The following is a 19,784-nucleotide window of genomic DNA, read 5'->3' on the forward strand; positions in this document are numbered from 1 at the left end:
CCAATTAACCAACTGCAAGTGAGAGGAAGAATGCAATCTTCTGCCTTTCCTAGTACGTGATCGGAAAGGATCCGAAAGTGGAGTCAGAAAACATCGGTTCCAATTTGTGTTCTACAACCTGACGACTTGGGTGATGTTTGGCCTCTTGGAGCGCCAGGAGGTTCATTTGAACATCTGAGATAATAGCTACCACATTATATAGTTCAGAGGATTATCTGAACTCACAAGTGGAACCGCTGAACCCGATACAGCACTGGCGTTACAAAAAAGTGGGCGAATCCGAGCCAGTGATGTCATTCCCTTAGACCGACCCTAAAATTCTTGGGCACCTGGGCTGTGCTGGGCACACTCGGGAGAGCCTCGGCACAATGGCGCCCTCAGGCTCTTTGCTTACTCAAGCGGCGGAATTTTTAGTAGCTCTTTTGAACCATGTGAGCGTTTTCTTCCAGTCCCCTCCACAGACCTCGCCAAGCCTCTCCTCCCAAGGCCTCACTCGGAGAAACATAACCGTATCCACATTTACTCTACGTCCTCCCCCACGCACCACCCGTAAGGAAGTGAGGAGGAAAGAATGGCTTGGTCTTTATAGGCCTTGCCAGCCAATGAGCGTGCTGCCTTTCTTCCGGTCGGCGAGCCGACCAATCCGCGTAAGTCGGTGTAACCTTCGGCTTCTCTCGGCTCTCTTCGCTGATGCGGGCAGCGTGGGGGCCGCCGCCGCTACCGAGACGCTTTCCTTTTTTTATTTTTTTTCCATGTGTTCACTTCCGGGTCCAGCGTCGATCCGGATGCCCGAGGCAGTAGGATGTTTGACCTCCGGATAAGCGAGGCACCGCTGTGCATTCATTCCCGGCTGCATCGGTGGCGACAGCAGCGGCCCGGGCGGCGACTCTTCGGCCAGAGGCGGCGATAGGAGCCACCGGCAGCAGTGCAGGGACTGAGTCCGAGCCGAGCTGCGTTACCTCCCTCGCTCGTTCCTTCCCCCTACCTCGCTCGCTCCCTCCCTGCGTGGCTCGCTTTCCTTCTCCGGCCGCCGGCGGGTGTGATGTGCCGCCGCCGCTGCCGCCGCCGCCGCTGACTGACCGACCGGGGGGGGCGCCGCCCGCGTCCGGGACCGACCCAGCTGCTCGCGGCCGCGCCTCTGAGGTAAAGCCCCCTCCGCTTTGGCGTCCGGCCGGCCGGCCCCGGCCCGGCGGCAGCCTTTGGGTGGCCGCGGCTCCCTCCTTCCCGGGTGGGGCTGGGTGGGCTGGGGTGGCTGGGGTCCGGCGCTGAGTGGGGTGGGATGCGGCGGGGGCGGCGCCGCGGGCGGGGGCCTCCGGGGAGAGTGGGCGAGGACCCGGGCGGGTGGCGCGGCGGCGCGGGCGGGAGGGGGCCGCGGCCGGGGCTGAGGTTCGCCGAGGGCTCGGTGGGCAGGGAGGGGGCCGCGGGCTGCGGGCCGGGCTGGCTGCAGAAGTTGCCCGAGTGGTGCCGCGCGAGTGGGGACGGGAGGGAGGTGGGCGAGCTGGGAAAAAGCAGGGGCTTCTTTGGGGAGGGGTTTGAAGTCGGGAGTGCAGTCCCCAGCGCTCCTTGATGGTGTCCAGACAATTACCTTCGGAGTCGGGGTTCTGGGCAGGAGGGAGGACGGTGCTGGACTTCTGGAAGAAGGTGTCAGGGGCCAGCATTCATTTCAGGGGTAAACTTCCCGTTGGGGTGTTTAAGGCGGGGGAGGGGGGGCGGGGATTTACCTATTTGACAGAGCTTCTGACTTAGCTCGAAACTTAACCGAGGCATTAGTTGAGGTAACAAAATTTGATGGTTACTGTTAGGGTGCTGGTTTGTTTGTTTATCCCACATGCAGGGGAAGTAATATCCAGAAGCGTCGGTTCTCTGGGTCCACAGCCCCCACATATTTTTGCTGCGCGGTGGTGATGGAAAGGTGTGTGTTCTCGTGGGGTGGGGGAGTTAGGCCTGTGTTATGATCATTCCAGTTCTCCCAGGGAAGGAGGAAAAGTTAATGGGTGGGAGAGTGTGTCTGTGTGGGAGATGGCTACTGTTGCTACACTGTATGAATTAGTTTTAACTCTGTTGTAACGAGTACCAAGGCTGGTCAGTAATTGACCCCATTTTAACCTTTTGTTTCAGAACATCGACTTGAATTGGAAAATTGAAAACCTTCTGATTTTTTAATAAGTTAGAAAATAAGTCAGTATTTATTTCTTTTACTTTTGCAATTACTTCTTATGGTATGAATGACATTTGCCCACAGATGGTAAAAGAGATTGAACTATATCTAAGTTGGAATACTTTTTAAAATTAAAAATAATGTTTAAAGCCACGTATATATTTTTGAAGAATGTGTGCTTTCCCTTTAAATAAGTAAATTGTGGAAGAAAATCACAAAAATTATAACAAGGATGATTTAGAATTAAAAAGATGCGAGGCCAGTTTAAGAAAACACTTTCCACCAAAAATCGGATTGGGTTTGTGACATTTTTCATAGCTTTTTTGGGGGAAAAAGGGGTGGAGAGATGTGCTTAGTGTATTTTATTATTCCCCAAATTTGCTTCAACTGTATTCTGAGCTAAGATAAATTATCTTCATATTTTATATATAAGCATTTATAGTTGCGCAAAAGATGAAAACTATCTGGGCATTGGGAGAAAGATGTTAGCAAATAAATTGTGTGGTTTTGACATAGATTCTTAGCAGAGTGTATAGGCACTTTTGCTTTCAGGGACCTTGCATTTCTGGGTATGCATCAGCTATAAGTAGTTCTTATTAGAATGTGGGACAGAAAAGATTAATTTTAATATTGATATGTATGAGATTTTGGGGGGAGATCTTGGAAAATGATTATCTTTGCTGATGATTTATTGTGCTCATTGACCTCTTCTGCATTCATCAACTTAAAAATTAATGCATTATGTAATTATTGACATTTTCATCATTAGATTTGCATTAACTATCAACAAAATCTTCAAAACATGACAGTCATTTATTCCTTCAAATAAAAGGACTGGAATTAGAATCAAGGATAATTTAATTCAACTCGGACCCTTATAATGTGCAAGAGACCTTTACTTAGTGGTGAGGATGGAAGAGTGGGTAGTGAGACTCAGTAGCTCCCTTCAAGGGAAAAGTAGACTTGCACAGAAATAATTGCAACATAACACTCCTTGTGGGCTTTATTAGAGATGCATGGAAGCATGCTGTGTGTGTGTGTGTGTGTGTGTGTGTGTGTGTGTGTGTAACTAATTTTTGACTGGGGAATTATGAATGAGTTTTGAGCTGGTAACACTCCATTTGGGCCTTAAAATATTTTGATGGGCAAAATGGGCTGTGTGTGGGGGGGTTGGGGGTGTGTGGGGTGGGTAGCTTTCTAGGTGAAGAGAACAACCTCAGCACAGGCATGTGGGTTGGGTATTATGGGGCCTGTTGAACTGGACATAAGGCTGCTGTGCCAGGAGGTCTTAGTGGGACAGGAAGCTATGCAAGTAGGTGGAGATCAGGCTAGGGAAGTCCAGAATGTCTTGTATTTAAAAATGAGTCAGTTTGAGGTATAAAGGTCTAAGTGTATAGATTCGATGCTGATAGGGAGTCGGTAGGCAAATAAGGATAGTAAGTTGAAGGAAATAAATTAGAATAGTTACCTTGCTATCATTCGTGCTGATGGAAGAAAGCAGGAAAGCATAAAATCTGAAAGAGCTCATACATGGCTTTGTCATGTTTCTTTGCTTGCATTTGTACATGGGTGTGTCTGGTAATCTGGTACGTTAAATAAATGCAGACTGTAAAAATGTGATTCAGTAATAAATGGAAGTCTCTCCATGTACTTTTCTGTGTCCCCTCTGTAAACCCTCCCCATGCTGGGACTAGATCGTTATTCTGGTGTAGTTTATTGGTTCAGAGTTTTTCCAGAATGGAACAGGTGGTTGTTTAGTTTCAAAGGACTTCAAAGGATGTATCACACTAAATGGAGGGAATGCTGAAATATTAAATAACAAAACAAAATAACAGTTTATTGGATAGTTATATTATTGTTAATATGTTCTGAAGGTGAGATTTGCTATGGATAAAGTGAAATGTAAGGAATCTACATACAAAGAGAATTGACTATAACAGGGGGGTGATAAAATGAGAAACTTCCACAGTTCTGGATAAGTATGTATAAGACTTTTAGTCATCTTAAATACTAGATCACCCTAAAATAATTTAACCCCAGACTTATTCATTGTCAAAGGCTTGCTTAGAAAAATATCACCCTCACAACACCAGTGTTTAAATCCAGGTAGGATCATATTACAAGGAAGATTGTTTGATGGTTTTTACTATTTCCCTTAGTCTTCATAAAGGACTTACATTATAACTTAATTTGTGTTATCTTGAACTTCCCAATGACAGCAATACCTGTTACAATTTATTAAGTGGCTACTACAGGGACCACAAAAGCTACTGTTCAGACAACTCTGTGAATTAGGTGGTATGTATAACCCCTCGCTTTTGACCATAGGAAACAGTCTTCCAGAGTTTAAGCAACATGTTTAAGATCTTGGAAGTAGCGCAGTACATATTTAAATCAGGTGTTTTTTTTTTTTTTTTAATTTCAAAGTCTGAAACCACTAGTGATCTGTTTTTCTAATCTTCATCTTTCCTTTTTGTCCTTTCTCAAGCAATTACACACTTAGTGGTATTGATTAGTGTTGTTAGTATGTGTCTAGGTGTTGGTATTTCAAGATATAATTTCTTTGGAAATAGCAGTTTTGGGGTATCTGTAGTTCTCTAATTGTAGACATTCTATAGGAGCAGGAGACAGTGTGGTTCTAGTAACTTAAGCTATTTTAGAGTATCACTTTTGCTCTGATCTGTAGGACAGAACCATACTTGGGATTCTTAATGTGGAGAAATGCAGTGTGTATTATCCATTTATATAAAGAAACTTTGGAGAGCTTCTGAACTACTCAGAAAATGTGGAATGAGCGAGGTATGTGGGCACAGATAAGTTTTAGAGACATAGTGGAGGCTGCTTGTTAGCCAAGTTTTTTCCAAATCCTTTCTCAAAGCTGAGATTTAGAAACTATAAATGTTTGAGTTTCCTTCTATTGTGGGACCTAAGGAAAGTGTGTAGTGATTTGTTCTTAAACTATTGTAAGTGATTGGCTATATTCTCTGCTCATCATCTTACTTATCAGAAAGAATTCTTAACAATGAACTTGAAGTTCATTGTTATGTATTTGGCAGATAAGATGCTACACATTTTGGTTATTTTCTGTACTAATAACACATCACATAATTAATGAAAATCGATAACTAAGTTATATCCACGTATGGCCAAATCATCTCCACATTTTTCATAGTTTTCACTGGAATTAGGTGAAATCTCATGATATTCTTTTTCTTGAACACAAACTTCTAATGCTTTTTTCTTTAGGGAGGTAATGCCAGCCTTTTAGCTGTATTCAGATTTATTACATTGATATAACTGATTTGTGTTGAACTGCTTTCTTTAGCTCTGAGGGCATTGTTGTGTCTGGTGGTGTAACCATCTCAAGAACAACTCAGCAACACACACCAACACACACACACACACACACCACACACACACACACAAAACAATACATGTTTAAAACAAACAAAAAAAGGAGTTACTATGCGATTATGCCCTTCATCCAGATTGATAAGATTCATAAAAAGTGCCAAGGTGTGATGCCCGGCATATAGTAGGCACTGTGTGAATCATAGAAGCAAACTCGGAAGTTGCTGATACTATGACTTGTTACAGGGTTGATTGGTGGGTAGAATAAGCAGACTTTTAGGAATAGCCTTTTACAGATGGATCACTTAACTCACCTCTACTCAACCCACTCAAAAAATTAAAGGATGCTCTTCATTCATTTACTGCTTGATGCGCATGCTACGTCACTGAATGGCATCCTACTACTCGGTAGTTGGTTCTTGAACTTTTGTTCCGGCCAGTTATTGTGTACTTATGAAGAATCGTGTGTTTGTATTCAACCAGTTGTTAATGGCAGTTGTACTTGGTGTTGTAATTACATAGTTTAATGAAACATTATTCGGTGAACTGTGAAGGCAAAAAGACGTTTATATGAGAACCAGGGGCTACTCTGAAAACACCTGAGTTGCTAAAATTAATAATTGAAATAGGAATAAGTGAAATAACTTTAAATGGTTAGGAGAAAAACTCCTAAAAATCTAAAAAAGATTCTGCAATAAGATTGTTTTTAAGTGAGATGCCTTTCTGTGTTTAAGAAACAGGTATTGGGAATCACAGGTGATGTACTTACTATGGGTGTGGTTTTTAGAAAAAGATAAAATAGAATTATAATCCATAGACCCATACTTAAATGGCCTTGTGTTAAAAAATTGCCTTATGAATGTACGTTTTTATGTTTTAGTTACAATAAAATGTTGGTATATATATATTTTTGTGATTCCCTTTTATAACTAACTTGAGCTGTTGGTTAATATAAATATATTAAAGAGAAATATATTAAAGAGAGTTTCTGCTTCTAAAATATCACCTAGTTTATACTCTTTCTTAGAGATTTATTTAATAGCACCCTCTGTTAAAAAAGAAGTAAATCTTGATATTCCTGACCCTATAGTCATTCATACCTTAGGGTGGATTGTTTAAATATTTAGTCACGTGATCAATCTATGGTTCTCACATATTTCCTGATACGGTCCCTCATCTGATTTCATATGCTACCTTCCAGCTTTTATATAGCATCAGGGTTGGAGAGGAGCCTTTTTATAATTCCAGCATCCCCTCAACCTGAGTAGGGACTGCTGGAGTAGGAAATGGTCCCTTGAAGAGGAAATGCCATACCCTGGATGTGTGCCAGGGGCGCTTGTGCTTGTGGCAAAGCATGCTGGTCTAACAACTTACGGTAGCTACCCTCTTTGTCTTACATGGCTCGGCCATGTGGAAAGGAGAACATTTAGCTATAGGAGAAGGAAACCCAGGTTGGGGAAGGAAAGGTAGGTGGGATGTACTACTTATGAAAATCTATAGCTAAGTTATATCCACAGTACAATGCCTGAAATAGAGTATCTACTGAAGTGGAACACTGAAATACGGAGGTAGGGCTAGTTTTTCAGAGCGTTGGTCTGCTTCTCTGTGATTTTCTTGGCTCTCCTCTTCTCTCTGTGTTGGATTCATCCTCAGGCTGATAGCAAGATCACATCTAGACATGCAGTGGCCAGGAAATCTTTTGCACAAGCCTACCAGCATACTTTTCCCTTCATGTTTTATTGACCAGAATTAGGTCATATGCACTTCCTAATTGGGTATGACAAGGGGAAATGGGTTATCATGGTTGGTTTTTACTAATCAGGTTATATCCCCTGCAATTGGGGATGGCGACACATTTCCCTGACTTACATGGTGGAGGGAGGATATTTAAAAAATAGTGGGAAGGAAGAACATGGGGGAAATGGATGTTTGAGAGACAATCGATAGTGACCACTACATCTACTTGTTTTGAGAATTAAAATAAATAATGCATATAAGTGCACTTTGAACTTTAAAAGCATTGTGCAGATGTAACAGATGAAAGATTAGAAAGCTGCTTCTATGTTACTATCTTAAATATGCCCAGGTATGAATATTTTAGGAGCTAAAATCATTGCTAATTTTTTTGACTGAGCTTGAATCAATAAAATCTGTTTTTTAAGTTTTAAGGTTATACATTTTTTCCATGGAACTCATAAAGCTATTTTAACTTTAAATTAAAAATTTGTATTTGTAAATTTATTTTAAATTTTTTCTGAGTTGCTGCTTGCCCACCCTCCTTGCCAAAATCTGATTTTTGATCTCATCAGGTTTCTTTATTCGTCATACCTAGAGCTGAATAAGTGCATGAGGAAATGGGAGTTTGTCAGTCAGAGTAAGGGTTTATATTGAATCATGGAATCCCAATGAGATAGGAAAGGAAGGTTTTTACACATCTTGAGAGTAGCAGAATGAATGAATGAATGAATAAAAATTGAAAAATGGTGGGAGAATGGGGAGGCAGGGAATCACGGAATTTTAGAATTGAAATGAATCGTAGGAAGGTTGGGTGAAATGCTCAAGTGACACACGGGGTTGCTAGATGTCTCTTATCCTAATTGAGAGTGGTTCTCTTTCTGACCCAGAGGTGGGGAGGCCTTGAAAATGTATCACTTACTTTTCAGTTTTGCTCAGGATCATGTATTAGTTTTTTCAAATTGCTCAGCCATATACCTTTAGTACAGAGATCTGTGTTCTCAGGCTATGGCAAATTGTAGCTAGATGGTTTGTTTATTTTTTTAAGTAAAACAAGTAAACAGACAGATCTTTTAATTTTCCCTCAAGCAGTCAACAACAACAACAACAACAACACACACACAGAGTAACCTCAAACCTGGCTTGCTTAAATGAAAATGCAGAAGCAGGGTGAGGGCTTGGGACAATTTATATGTTTTTATTTTCATGAAAGTTGTTGTCTTAAAGATTTCTCTGCTTTCAGTGTATGTGAAAGAGTAGATATATATTTGTGTGTGCGTGTATACACACATATGGAGATACATGTACAGAATATACAGAATTAATTATTGTAATTCTTGTCATTGTTATTGTAAATATACAGAATAAATCCATTTATCCCCTGGAAGGATATTTATGTTAATGACAGTTATTTGTAAATAGTGAGATTTGGGATGATTTTCGTTTTCACACTTTTTGTACTTCTTTTTATCGTTGAGATTTTCAGCTATGATTATGTATTATTTCTACTATCAGAAAAAATAGTAAATCTGTGTTTTTTGAGGGTGGAAAATGGAATCCTGGGGTGGGTGGAATGTTTTCTACTAACTTAGATTTTAACATATAATTCTGCTTTCATATATATTACCTTGAATAAAGTGTGCCAATACTTTATTCTTATTTTTAAAATTGGACTTAGTAAAATTACTTTAAAATTTAAAGTTGAAATTGGCCATAGGATACCTTTTGATACAAGTGTACTTTATAAAAATAGTGGAGTTCTGAGTATTTTGTAATTATTATCTATGTTTTAAAACTTGTTTGTTTTTGACTTGAGGTAGTATACTTGCAGTGTATTCGAGTATGATATAATAGAGTCAAAGTTATAGTCAGAGTTTCCTTTTAGTGAAAAGGGAAGTGAGAATGGTTTTTTCCCTTACACCCAGTCTGTGTCTTGTTTACTTTTTATTTCTGTGAAATACTTATTTTATATTTTAGCAATGAATACTTTCAAGTGGTGGGCAAAAATAGTAGGTAATTTAATAAGGAGAGAAGAGAGAAAATTCCCCGTATTCCACTAGTTTTATGCTGTGCAAATACATGGCTACAAGGCCTTTTAATAAAATCCTAACTTGGCATGCAAAAATAGCCTAGTGTTTTGGAGGTGAAACTAGTAGGTACCTGTTGTTGCTGACATGTAAAAAAAATGGGTATTTGTAGATGCATATTTTTATAATACATTATTTTTTTTGTTGTTACAGGGATCTGAAAACAATGTGAACAAAAAAGAAAAGTGTAAATCTTAAAGATATGGAATCTTGTAATACCAATTTTCATTTAAAATATAGTAGATTATTTATTGAGATCTTTTTCTATCGTATGAGTGTCAGAGCATATTGTGGCTAATTTTTAAATATATTTCAGATTCTGAAAATATGTATAGTTAACAAAATATCAAAATGTAATCAGCTCTCAAAATGTAATCAGCTCTTTAAAATCATTCTTTTGAATATTTTCTGCTGATCTGTTGAAAGTGGACAAATGGACTGTATATTGTATGCTTATTGTATGCTCTGCTTTTTATCTAAATACCCTACTAATGAATGCTGTCTTTTGAAGACTAAAAACTAAAATCCTGAGCGTTGGGAATGAGATAATTAAATAAGCTAAAATAAATTTTGCTATATACACTTGTTTAAAATTTTCCAGCTGAAAATTAGTAACTTTTTTCCTGTGACAGAGTAAATGAGAAGAAAAATGGACAATTTAAAAGATAGTCCTCATCTCATGGTCATTGCTGTAGGGGCTGCGATGCTACCACTTACCAAAAGTAAGAGAAAGGGGTTTGTGGAGAAGGCAGCGTCTGCCAGGGTTCTCAGCCCTTACTTCATATTAGCATTTTCTGGGGAGCTTAAAAAAAAGATGGCTATTGGGACCCTACCGATGCTAATTTATGTTTGAATCTGAGGATGGGGTCAGGGCACTGATATATTTTAGGATTTTCACAGGTGATTCCATGCTTGAAAAGAACTGATTTCTTCTTTATACACATCTGTTAGCACACTTTTTAAAAATGACTTTCTTTTATTTTCATGTTCTTTTTAATCAGTGGGGTTGTGAAAATGAGGCAAGACATGCCTAAAAAATATTTGCAAGATCAGGTTAATAAAGTGATTTCTCTTCATAGTTTCATACGCAGAATCCTTAGTGAGGTCACGATAGTCATTGCTCATTAACAATTTTCGATAAGCATAGCACCAAAATTAGAGGATTTTTTTGATGTTTGGAAAATTTTTTAAAGGGAAATTTATCAAGAATAAATTATGGCATCAGTTTGGATGACCCTGGAAATCTTATAAGAAACTTAAATGATAAAAATAATCATATTTTTAAAGTTATTGTAAGTAATAAGATAAGAATTATTGCTAATCAAACATTTTTAGGTTTAGGTAATATTTGTCATATTTACAATATCACTGAAGTGTATTTTTCACGGAACATGAGGACAGAAGGGACCCTAATGATTTTTTTCATATAAGTGCACTTCTACCGCTTTATTTTCTTTTATACCATTGTTGACAAGGAACTATCTCTGTTTTCCCCCTCAGTGGAAATAGTTTACTTCAGTTATAGTATATAATGTACATAGTAGTTTGTATGTGTTGTACATAGTGAATGTTGCCATGTAAATGCACTGCTACTACTAGGGTTTTATAGTTACTCTATCTTGTCATTCATGCAAATCAGGGTCTTTTTTTCTGACTCATAGGGTGCTGCTTCATAGGTCAGGAGCACCCTTATTTGTTATAGCATTTTTCTTGGGGCAAAATCAGAGCAAGCCAGTTTATGACTAGTTCAATATATTAAATTTTATTCAATGAACATTTTTTGCATGGTGGCAAAATTGAATTTACCAGTTCTATAAATTTTAAGGGTTAGATTTCTGCAAACTGCCTTGGTCCATTTTGTGGTAGAGAAATTTAAGAGTGGTTAGTGTATAGAGGACATGTTATGTATGAACCTATGGAAGACTTTCAGAATTATTTTGCATTCACCAAAACACCACAGTGAAATCAGCGCAGGATAAAGAGGTGACCAGGAACCCTTGGCACGTACATCTAGTAATGGAGTAATGGGGACGGTTTCATAGGACCATCCGTCTTTATCAAACGATTCTAACGTCGAAATTGCTCTGAAAACTAAACGTTTTTCTTTTATGTTTGCACATGTTAACTTTTTTTCAGGAAAGCTGTTGTGAACTGTTGTGCTTTATTTTATGTATTTGTAGGTTTCACTGTAGAAATAGTACATGTTTGATAACAGTGAGTTGTCCCAGACGTCTGCGTGCCATCTCTGCCTTCCTTAGGGGCGTCACAAAATACATGGTGTATGCACATTGTGTCTCCTGTCAAAAACCCCCTAAAATTCTGAATTCCGAAACATGTTGGTGGTAATAAGTTTGGAAAAAGGAACTGTGGAATACATGAATTTGCTTCTACCGCTTGTTTCTTGATGGCAGCTGCTCAGCATCTTACTGCTCCAAGGTGGAGTTTCAGTAAAAGGCTGGTAAATTTATTTTCCTTTGTCCCCCTTGTAAATATATAATACCAAGAGGCACTTTATTTTAATCTGTGTTTGTTTCTTTAGTAGTTGTTGAAAGCTTTTCTGGTTTTTGACATGAAGTTCAAGTGCTGGTCCTGGGGAGTCCTACTGGGGTCCTGGAAGCTTTGTATAATTAGGATACTTGAAATGGAGAATGCTTTGGGTAACTTTGGGATAGCTTCTTTAGTACTTGGGATTATATAATTTCACCTCTGTACATGGTAATTTCATGCCAGAGCACCTGCAGGCTGCCCTCTTTTTACATATCTGGCTTCCTTTTTCATAACAGAAAAGAAGCAGGGGTGTGGCTCAGTGCCTCTGTTTTAGCTTCCTGAAACTTCCTTAATTTGTTTTTAAGACTTCACTGCACAAATCTTTATACCAACTTCACCCCCTCCATCCTGTTTTTATTTTCTCTTTTTTTTTATTCCCATTCCCCATCCCACATAATATTCCTCAACAAGAGAAGTTCATAATTATGGTATTCTGTAATGGAAAAATGTCCTGCTTGCTAAAAAGGTGACAAATAAATCTGAATATTCTGGTATTTCCCTTAAGAGGACTTTATGTAGGGGAGTGATTATTGTATTATTTGTGCAGGGATAGTGTTATGTGTATGTGGTCTCTGCTTTCTTACCATCCTTAAACACTGAAGGGAAATGGGATGGTGAGCCCCATGCTGCATGCTTTTAATTAATCTGTGTTTTTGAGTTCACCAATTACCAGGCAGTTTAAGGTATTGATCCTAATGGGAGATTTAGAATTTACATGGTTAGGTTATGTACACTTGCTGTATGCTCTGAAAATGCTGTAATTCTCTTGCAGTCTGTATCACACTCTATATTATTGTTTGTTATATGATGTCAGGGATTGTGATTGTTTTGTTTGCCATTTGTAGTTTCTGTGTTTGGCACATAATAGGCCTCGAATGATTACTTCTTTCTTCAATGAGTGGACTAATCATTTTATCTTCTTTTATCAGGGAGAATTTTAACATGTAACAACCTTGATTAAATGCCTCCGGAGGCACCATACTCATCCCAAACCAGTTTAGTTTGCATCATCACAATTGTATGAGACAAAACACAAGTAGGCCCTAATTTAAATAAAATAATAAACACAGCATCTAGCAGTTACTTAGGCTTAAAAGTAAAGAAATAATTATAGAAAGTTTGTTTTGTAAATGGCAGAAGTTGGAATTAAATGCATTTATGGGCTAGGCAGAAACTTTAGTTAAAGGAAATATCCCAGTTTTTGAGCATTTCAGTTAATTATGATTTTGTTGTAAGACATTTTTTATATTAAACAGTTCTTTTTTCTGTTTTTAAAGTTTCACAAACTAAAAATCAAGATGCAAAACAATCCCATCACCCCTAAGTATTCCCTCGTGCTGCCCCTTTATAGTCAATTCCTTCTGTTATTCCCAGCCCTTAGCCACCACGGATCTGTTTATAATGTTGGCTTTTCCAGAATATCATATAAATTGAATCACGTGGTATGTAGCCTTTTGAATCTAGTTTCTGCTTCGCAGAATGCACTTGAAATTTAGCCATGTTATACTGTTTATCTGTTTCTTTTTGCTGCTGAGCAGTATTCTATATGGGTGTACCTCAGTATGTTTATCCATTCACCAGTTGAAGTACTTGTTTCCAGTTTTTGGCGATTATGAATAAAGCTGCCACAAACATTTGTGTACAGTTTGTGTGTGTGTGTGTGTGTGTGTGTGTGTGTGTGGTGAATCTAAGTGTTAGTTTCTCTTGGTTAAGTTTCTAGGATTGAAATTGTTGGGTCAGATGGCAAGTGTATGTTTAATTTTATAAGAAACTACTAAACTGTTTTCCAAAGCAGCTGTACCATTTTGCATTCCTGCCAGCAATATAGAAGAGTTTCAGTAATAAGCAATTCCTAAAATTTAAATTGGCTGTATTGAATGACTTTTTTTTAGTAATTAGTTTTTTAGCTTGATTGCATATCAGAATATCATGACAATGACATTAATTCTGAACATGTTTTTATTGCTGGAAATCTGTCACATAGAAAGATTTAGGGGAACCTCACTTTTCAGTGAATTCAGTCTTCAGAATGCTATATGGAACTGTGCTGTCTTGCTCAGGTAACGCAACCCTGATATGTAAAAAATATAAAGGGGTGGTGGTGGCCTTTAAACCTGGTTTTCAATTTGGGGGTTAAAGAATGATTGTCCTGGTTTAGACTGGGCAGAAGGAAATCCTTCCTGTGGAGAAGTGGTTGTACTTTCAGCTTGTTTCTGTGACCTGTTTCATGTTTCATTTTAGAATTTTGTGGAAGTTAACTTGGTTATTTATGATTTACTGTTAGTTACACTGTTAAGTCGTTTCTGTGATGAGAGCGGACAATATTAGCTTCATAATCAAAATTCTCAGATGTTAATACCCCTGAATGAACCTTTTAAATTTGTGACCTTTGCCTACACTAGACTTTACTTGTAATTATTGATTTTTATAACTTAGGAAATTAGTACTGTAGTGAAGAAGAAAGAATGTAACTTTTGTATAAGAAATCATAGGTGAAACAATGTTGACTTTTCTGAGGTACATTCTCATTTATCTGCATTATCAGGGAGTGACCTGTTAGATAAATTAGAAGATTGAATTCATACTAAAATAGTTTAGTTTGATTTTTTGTAAATGATAAACTTTATAAAGTAGTATTGTTTTATTTATTTTCTAAACATACTCAGTTCTTTTCTTGCTGATTTAGGGCTGTCATGTTGAACATCAGTTATAAAGTGTGCTGTTATACAGAGATGTCGTGAATTTATTGAGGTGTATGAGATTTTTCGCCTTCCCTGTTGTGTCATATTTCTACTACTGACCTCAATTTTTCCATTTTAAGTTTGATTTCTAGTGTAAACTTACTAGAATTATTTTAAAATTAAAGTGGAGTTTAGGGGCTCTTATTGTTTAATGAACAGAAGATGCATTTTGTGACCTCCTTTAGTAAGTTATTTTCTTCTGGTTCATAGCTGTGTCTTGGAGAGTTGAAATTACAGTATTAATGAACTTTGATTTGTGAGGTGTTAGTTATTCTACTTCTTGTATTATGTCTTCAAGCTATACGTTGCTTGCCTGCCCATACTTTTTCCTTTCCTCTTTTACTTGAAAAACAGATGATGATCATATACGTCACCTCTCCTAAACTTCCGAGAGGTAGTTCATTTATTTACTTACTTATTTATTCAGCAAACTTTTAACCAATATTTCTTGTGTGCTATGGATTATCATAGATAATGGGGAGACAGAGTTGAATAAAATATGATCTCTGCCCTTGAGGCTATCAGATGAAAAAAAGGGTTCTCTTGAAGTGAAAGAGTCAAAGCATTGTCCCATGTCTTTCCTGTGGATTGGTAATGAGATGGAGAGGTTCGATCAGATTTAGTTTTAATTTTTTTTCTTCCATTAGGAAGATCAAAGGTTGTCTTTCTTTTTGTGTTGTTAGCAGCGATTGATGATCCTGGGTAGTTCCATTAATTCATTAGTAGTTGCCTAATGATGATACTTGAATTCTATCATTTCTTACGGATTTCTTTAACTGGAATACATTTAAAGAGAAAATTCACTTCATCAATTAGAGTTGACTCTCATTATTCCCAAATTCTGTATTTGCAAATTTGTCTACTTGCTAAAGTTTACTTGTAACCCTCCCAATCAGTATTCCTGGTGCTTTCCCACTGGTTCACACACATGAGCGTGCGCAGAGCGGGAAGAATTTGTCACCTGCTGTGCATGTTGCCCGCTCAAGTCGAATAAGGTGATGCTCTGCTGCTCGTTTTACTTTCGTGCGCCTAGTTAGTGCTACTTTGGGTAATTTTGCTGTTTAAAATGCCCCCAAACATAGTGTCTTGAAGGGCTGTGTGGTGTTGCTCAGCTCAAAGAGGCTGTGAGTTGCCTGATGGAGAAAGTGAGTGTTAGATGAGCTTATTCAGGCGTGAGTTACAGAACTGCTGATTATGAGTTCAGTGTTAGTGACTTTCATACATACTAAACAAGGTGTCTTTAAACAGAAACACATATTAGAACAAGGTTATGTATGGATTTTATGAAAATTTTCTGGCCAGAGGCTTGCAGGCCCCTAACGCTTTATTTTTCTAGGAGCGATGGCTCAGTGTTGGCTAATTCAGTGTTTGCGACAACTTTATAGAATGTAACTACTGCGAATCAACTGTTTTTGGTTTTGTTGAGGTCAGAAGGATGTCTTTTTATTGATATAAAAAATCTACACAGAAAATTGGGAATCATGGAAGTAGATAGTCATTAAGAGGCTTGGTGAGACCTTTTTTGGGGCGAGTTTATTGCTATATTCCCAGTGCCTTGGACTGTGCCTGATACAGGGTAAATACTTAATAATATTTGTTGAATGGAAAGTAAGTGACCCCAAATGGAACATAACTTTCCTTTACGACCTGGAGTTTAATATTATTCCTGTGGTTGGGGTTTGTAATGAAGTTGGTATTTATAGTGCCTGCTTATAGAGATAGATATGGTGAATACTTCAGTAATATACATTTAACATGACCTCGGCTTGATTTTTGATTCCCATCATGTTTAAAGGGGCTGGAGATGAGGGTGATCTATGCTTTTTTGGTTATAGTAAATGGTTAGGGGGCTGGACATTTTCAAATTAAACATTTCTTCTTCTTTCAACTATTGAGACTCATTAGTTATGATAAGGGGTATTGTCAATGGGAGTATAAATTCACCTGTGAAATTGAAAAGAGCAGGCACAGAAGATATTTTGAGGATCTATGAAATCAAATCCTAATTACTGGACAACAATCAGAGCTGGATACTTAGGACATTTATTTAGTTAGACTTTCAGTAATATTTTTGTATACTAGGAAACTTTAGATTTTAATAAAATTTTAAAAAATTGATTTATAACTGATTATGATTTATTTTGATACTCCTATGCTTCTATATATTGTACAGTAGCTTTCAAATGTAGAAACATTTTTTTGATCACAACTCATTGAAATAAATTTACCAGAACATATAGAAATGTATTTTACTTTGTGACCCGTGATACATATACATTCATATAATGAACCCAAACAGAATCTCATTAAGTAGAATGCACTTATTACATATGTGCATTCCATTTTCTTTTCTATATGATACTATTTCATTAAAAAAAAACCCTGCTACTTGAGACCTGTTCAAGTGGTTTAACGACCCCTAATGGGTCATGATCCACAGTTTGGAGAACACTGCTCTAATAGAACTGGCGGTAATTTTTAAAGACTGAAGTATCCTAGATCTTAATAGGAATATACAAGGGACATCACTCAAATCAGGTTTCAAAAGTGTAGTGTTGTAGATGATAGTTACTAAATATTTCTGAGACAAAATAAGTTTCTGTAGTGTGTAATTAGAGAAATTGATTTCCAATTTTGACGTTACAGTTAATGATTTAGCTTTTAAAAATAAGTGTTTAGTCTTTTCTTAGACAACTATTGTTGAACTCATGCCAGAAACCAGTAACTGGGACACTTGCTGCTAATAGAAGCATGTGATGTAACAGCTAGTTTCACATCACAAATACCCTTACTCATTTTAAGTTTCGGAGAATGCTGGGGACATGTAATGTAATGTAATTTTTATAGAGACTGAATAAGGCATTTGAAACACTGAATGGGTCATTTCATATAATAATTTGTCATTTAAGATAACAAAACAGTGAGAAATCAACACTGTGACAAGTACTTGGCATGTGAAGATAATTAATTTTAAAATGTCCATTCCTGGTAATTTTGCCTTTGCAAAGAACATTGAATAACAGGCTGAATATGAAAAGATACCTATAGATACTTTTAATACTTAATGTTACAGGTGCATGGAACAATGCTATATTTATTGCAACAACATTTTAGAAGCTAAGGAAAGTATTAATTTTTAAAAAATTAATTTTTAAAATTAAAAAAAATTAGAACTGCTGCTTAATGTTTACTTGAAAGCTTTAGCTAGCTAGCTCTGGGTGGTGTTTTAAGAGGTAAAACATACTATACTGATATGTTCTCAGACTACTTACACTGTTTTATCTAGTTGCAACCCAAAGGAGGTCAGTTGGCTCTGTAATATCCTAAATCCTTGGGCCAAGCAGATCAGAGAATCTGATTTTCTGTTTTCTGTTTTGAAGGTTCATCAGTGATCATCAAATTAGAAGTATGCCAGCAGCCTAGATTTCTACTCATATAATCAGATCATGTCTAATGTTCTTTTGTATTTAGCAGCTCATTTTTATCTTTATTAGTGGATGTTACTACATCAAAATTTTAATTGTTTATGAAAGCAAAGCAATTGATTATTCGTATTTGTTCATCTATTCTCGAGGATAGTTTAAAACTGCACCCTTTTGATAAATTCAGTCTTTTTTAACATACACTTTACTAAGTCAGTATGCTGAGAATAATTACAGAATCAAACATAATTTATAAATGTTACCATCTATGCACATTCCTGTAGCTTTCTGCACATTAACTAAATGTATATCCATTCTTTTTGGTTGTAGAAGGTTTAAGGTTTCAGTGAATGGGTAATACCTCCTATAAAAATTCAAATATAAATCATTATTTTATTGTGTTATAAGAAATTATAAGCCAGGCATATTTCTATGAAGCTTTCTTCTCTCAGTAGTTTTTATTTCTGTGGATGCCTAAGTTTTAAGTTTTCAAGCTGTATTTTTTCCATTCTCTTCCTTGTAATTTTTGAATTTAAAACTTCTGAGAGAAATTTGTAGTTATTACAATTGAATGTGTCTGTAGTTATAATACAATACTAGGATTATTTGTGGGTTCTTTAGTGAACCCACAAATTTAATTTTGTGAGTGTAATTTTAATGAACACTGAATCTTTTACCTACTCATATTTCTGTTTTTACTTGACTACCAGAAAGCAGAAAAATAAATTTGTTAAGTGTGTGTACTGAACTGCATGTTATCCATTTTGTATTGTAGTATTACATAGTTTTATTTGTAACATTATTTTCCTTCCCTTCTGATTTCCTTACTTCAAACTTCTCTCAGTCCTTTTGTAGTGCGTGTTGTAAACTGACCTAAATACTTTTCTTTAACAAAGTTGGCTTATAAATAAAGTATAGATGCCATTTAGTTTTTAGGATAGATTGTTTCTAAGTATGTATTTATAAAGTAATTCAGTGAGAAAATAACAATATGCTTTTCAGTGGTTCTTAACATTTTTAGGGTCAGATAGTATTTTGACAATTTGTTGAAAGCTATGGATTGTCTCTTAAGAAAATGCACAGGAGGGAGGTCCATGAATTTCAAGTTCAGAATTTCACATTGTCTCCAATATTGGTGGACTCTATTTTCTGTTTTTGTTCAAGGCAAAGCAAAACAAACCAAAACAAAAACTGTGATTTGTAGAGGCACTTAATACTATACTACTCAATCATTTGAAATACCCTTATCAAGGTTTGACAGTGTTTTTTAGTTGTTCATTTTAAGATGAAGATTACTGGTTTGTAGTAGAATAAATATTTTTATTAAATTAATGCCTATATATAACAAAATATTGCAATAATACAGAAATATGTATAAGTAATAGTCTCTTGCCTCATATCTTCAGTCTTTGAATTTCAATAGATTAAAAACCACTTTATTTTTTCCTTGAAGAAAAATTTAAAGCCTGTTATCAGGTCATAAAAGGAGAAAAGAACATTTCTTTAGGATTATTTAATCACGATCCTAGACAGAAGAAAATTTTATGTTTAAAGGATGGATCATTTTGGTATTTTTCAGGAAGGAGTACTCTGAAGCTAAAAAGGACTTGATTAAGTTTTTATAAACTTTAATATTTAAGTTCATATATTATAAACTCTCTCATATCTAGTTTTAAATTCCTTCTTCTCTTCCAAGCTCCATATCTAAACTTTCTCTGAGCCTGAAGATGTTTAAAATCACTTT

At 36.8% G+C, this 19,784-nt stretch overlaps 1 protein-coding gene across 11 annotated transcripts in view; it reads left to right on the top strand.

Annotated features, from left to right (window-relative positions):
- The first annotated feature begins 1,002 nt into the window (after positions 1–1,002).
- Positions 1,003–19,784, top strand: part of CSNK1G3 (casein kinase 1 gamma 3) — a 102,128-nt gene continuing 83,346 nt past the window's right edge. For all 11 annotated transcript variants that reach the window (XM_019728019.3, XM_019728028.3, XM_019728030.3 and 8 more), the window contains exon 1: positions 1,003–1,143. The gene's annotated coding sequence lies outside the window, so the exon portion shown is untranslated. The remainder of the gene's footprint in view (positions 1,144–19,784) is intronic.

Source organism: Rhinolophus sinicus, chromosome 3, assembly GCF_057876585.1.
Source record: "Rhinolophus sinicus isolate RSI-liver-muscle chromosome 3, RSI-T2T, whole genome shotgun sequence".
In the NCBI taxonomy this organism is placed as follows: Eukaryota; Metazoa; Chordata; class Mammalia; order Chiroptera; family Rhinolophidae; genus Rhinolophus; species Rhinolophus sinicus.